Consider the following 3817-nt stretch of genomic DNA (forward strand, 5'->3'; position numbering starts at 1 on the left):
ATCTTTTATTTGTTGTTTTTGTAAATGCACTTCCAATTTTTTATTTATGATTTTACTATTATATATATTATGGGTTAATTTATTTAATTATAACAATAAAAGTTGTAAATTTTTTATTAAAACATATTTTCTTGATATAAAAATTTATTTTTTAATTTAAAAATAAATATATTAATAATAATGAGTCTCATTTCAAAGAATGATTTAAAAATGAATAAATTTCTAAAAATTAATTAAATATATTCATAACAAAATATTTTAGTTTTTTATAATAAAATGTTTATTTGAAAAGTATTATAAGAAGATAGATAATAAATTTTGAAAAATTTATTATAATATTTTTCATAATATTATAATCAAAAAAATTTAATTTGATATATGTTATTTAGTGACATGATAATTATTTTTAAATAATTGGTAAGAAGAAAATTCATTCTGCAATATGTGGTTTTTATGTTTTGATTTTTTTAGAAATTGTCACAACATTAACATGTTAATTAAAATATAATTATATTTAATATAAAATAAATTACATAATATAGGTATTGTCAAATTTTCATAATACATAATACAAGGATGATTGTTCAATATGATGCCCATAGTTAATCTATTTTTATAGTTTATTTAACATAAAACTTTAAATACTATGTATGGGAAGTTAAAGGTTTTGGTAGTATTTATGCTTTGTTGAGCCTACATGCCACTTAAAACTGACTTTATTTTGATGATGATTATTGCTACTAGTTTTAATTTTGGTAATACTTACAATACTATTATGATGATTGGTAGATGGTGGCTATTTAGAATTAGCATGTTTAGTTAGAGGGACATGATAATTTTTAATCACTTTTGAGGGTGGGTTGGGATCTTTATGATTGGTTGTTTGAGGCCGGGGTTTTGATCTTGTTCTCTGATTTTGTTGTTTCATAGGTTTAGGGCCTTCTGCTTGCTAACATTATTAAAAACATAAAATTTGAAAATAATATTTTATCAATATATGGTGGTATTTTTCTATGTTACTTAAAACAATTATTATTATTTTTTAAATTCAATAATCGCTTTGATATATTTTAAGAAATATAATGGAGGAAGATTTTTATTTTCAATTTACTCCTTTTTAGATCATTCATACATTATTTGAGTTCATTTGTATTAAAATAGTTACATGTGTATGTTTTATTTCATTTAACACATGCTATTTTTGGATATGTGTATGTGTGTTTTCCTTTGCTTTACCTATAACAACATGTAATTGTAGTGGGAGTCCACTGAGGTTGAGTTGAGTGCCTACAAAAATATCAGTTGATTCATCCACATCTTTTATAACGGTATATAAATTTCTTTAATCAACATATTATTTCATAGCTAATTTTCAAGTCTAGGAGGTGGCATTGACTAGTTTTAGTGCTATACCAAGAGTGACAACATTAGCAAGGTGTTAGAGAACTATATAACATTCATAATAACATTATTTTGGATTAGGGTTGGAATAAATCTTACAGGTAGTTATTGTGAGCTTGTATTATTGTAGAAGGAACAACTAAATCTAGAAGACGTTTTATGAAAATAAAGATAGAGATATTTAGGATAGAATGTTGCTCTCAAGGAGAATGATGGTGAAGTGTGTTGCAGAAATAGATTCTATAGGAAGGATAGGTAAGGTGTTTTTGGCTATAAGGGGAGTGGTAATGATGTTATTGTATAGGGTAAAAATGGAATGGGGTAGTATTAGGAACTAATCCTACTTTCATCCAAACATTGAAATACGAAAGTACCTAAAGGAGACTCTAATGGCAGAGATGATGAAGCATACGATTACGACGATGGTTGGATGATTTTCCTCAGGCTATGCTTGGATGTTGGGTTGCGCTCTGGCCGCTCTGCGGTTGGAGTGTTTGGATGGGGGTGCCTTGGGCTAGGACTCTGGAGGATTCTATTGGAAAAGGGCTTACCATAGTTTATGATGGGGTTATGGCTTGTGGGGGATGTGCTGAGGTCCTCCCCTTTCCATTTCTTTGCTCTATTTTTTCCATTGCTGGAAAGGGCTCTCTTGCCTAGCTCCCTTATGTGTTAAGAGTGGTTGTTCTTTCCTCAACTGGGGCTACTTTTGGAGGCTCTCCTTTTGCAGAGATGCCCTTATTCGACCTATTTTTCTTCCATACGGCTGGTTTGATTCGTCGACAGGGCAAGTGGGTTTGACTTGGGGTTTCTTTTGCTGCTTTTGATTTCTTTTTAGGAGATGCTGCTAACTCGATTGCGTGGCCCTATGTTTTTGGAACGAGGTCTTTATTTTTTGAGGATTCTGGGCTTGATGTGCTTCATGGGGGATGGTAACCTTTTCTCTTATATGGATTTTCCTCCTTATCTTTCTTTTCTGAAGCCCTTCATTATGGTCCCCTAGGTTTTGTTTGGTGCACCCTCTCTATAGGTGGTTTTGAATATTTCTATCCCTATTGGCCCTTGGGTTGGCTTCTCCTTTTTTCTTTGGTTTTTTCCTCAGCATCTCTATTTTTCTCTGGATTTTCCTATAGAGGTGGCCATATCTTGTTTAGAGGTGAAGATGGATGGTGTTGGAGATGACCTATCTTCTATTAAGGTGAAGGTGGATGCTGCAATTGAGATCGGGATATGTTGTTGGAAGTTGATGATGCACTATCTCATGATTGTTTGGGAGTGAAGATTGGTCTTCATGTTATTTTCCTTCCTTACTCTCCTATTTAGGTGGAGAGGATGGAGGGTATGATTTTCTCAGTGATGTTCCTCCTCGAGTTCAACGTTAAGGGAGCCTTGTTAAAACCCCATCTCCCCAAGTCCCAGATTGTGCTTTCAGGAAGAGATGCTATTGTCTGGGCCTTGATAGGTTGTGGTAGCCTTGCAAAATCCACTTTCAAGGTTGAGGGAGCATGGAAAAACCCTATGTTTTTTGTTTCTTATAGGAACTGGCTAGATTCTAGCATTTTTCAATGGCCCAGTTTGGTCAGTGTTTGTTTTTGGTTAGGTTTTGGCTTTGTGGCTTTTTTGTGGCCTGGAGTTTCTTTTATAGGTTATAGTAGCTTGGTAAAACCCTTCTTGTTGGCTGAGGATTCCTGAAAAAACTCTCGTTCTTGGTATCTTGAGGTCTATTGTTTGATGACTTGGACCCTCTACTTGGGCCAACCTATTTTGTAATGTTTCACTCTTGCAGTTTGGTTGGTGTTTGACTTGTTGTGGCTACTCTGTATTGTTGTTTATACTTTGTGCAGTCTTTGGGTTTTGGGTTTTGGATGCTTGTAAGTCCAGAAGGTTTCAGGTCCTTTCTAAAACCTGTCATTCACTAACGGGTAGTCTAGTGCATTAATCGATGACAACTCCCTATTTGTAAGGGTTTTGGGGGCCCTTCAAAACCTATTTATCCTAGTAAAAAATCTTCTAAAAGAGAGTCAAGGGATACTTTTAGGGTTTTTATTCCTTAGCTTCTATGAAAGGGAATATGGTAAATGTAGGAGAATACAATGCTATGCTAATGGGATGAATGAAAGTAACTATAATAGCATTACTAATCGACTGATAAACTATAAAAAACTGAGATAGAAAGTATAGATCTGAGAATAAGGATTTGATGTGCACTTGTGATAAGAAAATGATCTTGATTTGGTGGGACTAGGGCAATGTATGCCTTGGTCTAAGAAACTGGGTTGAGTTGCAAACTAGAGGACCACTCTATGAGAATATTTGAGAACTTCCTATGAAATTTGGAGCTAACTAAGGAGGACCAGGGCATGGGTTGTTCTTATATTAGATGACCAACCTCTGTTTTGAGATCTATAGTTAAAAATGA

This window comes from Cryptomeria japonica, chromosome 9, assembly GCF_030272615.1.
Source record: "Cryptomeria japonica chromosome 9, Sugi_1.0, whole genome shotgun sequence".
NCBI lineage: Eukaryota > Viridiplantae > Streptophyta > Pinopsida > Cupressales > Cupressaceae > Cryptomeria > Cryptomeria japonica.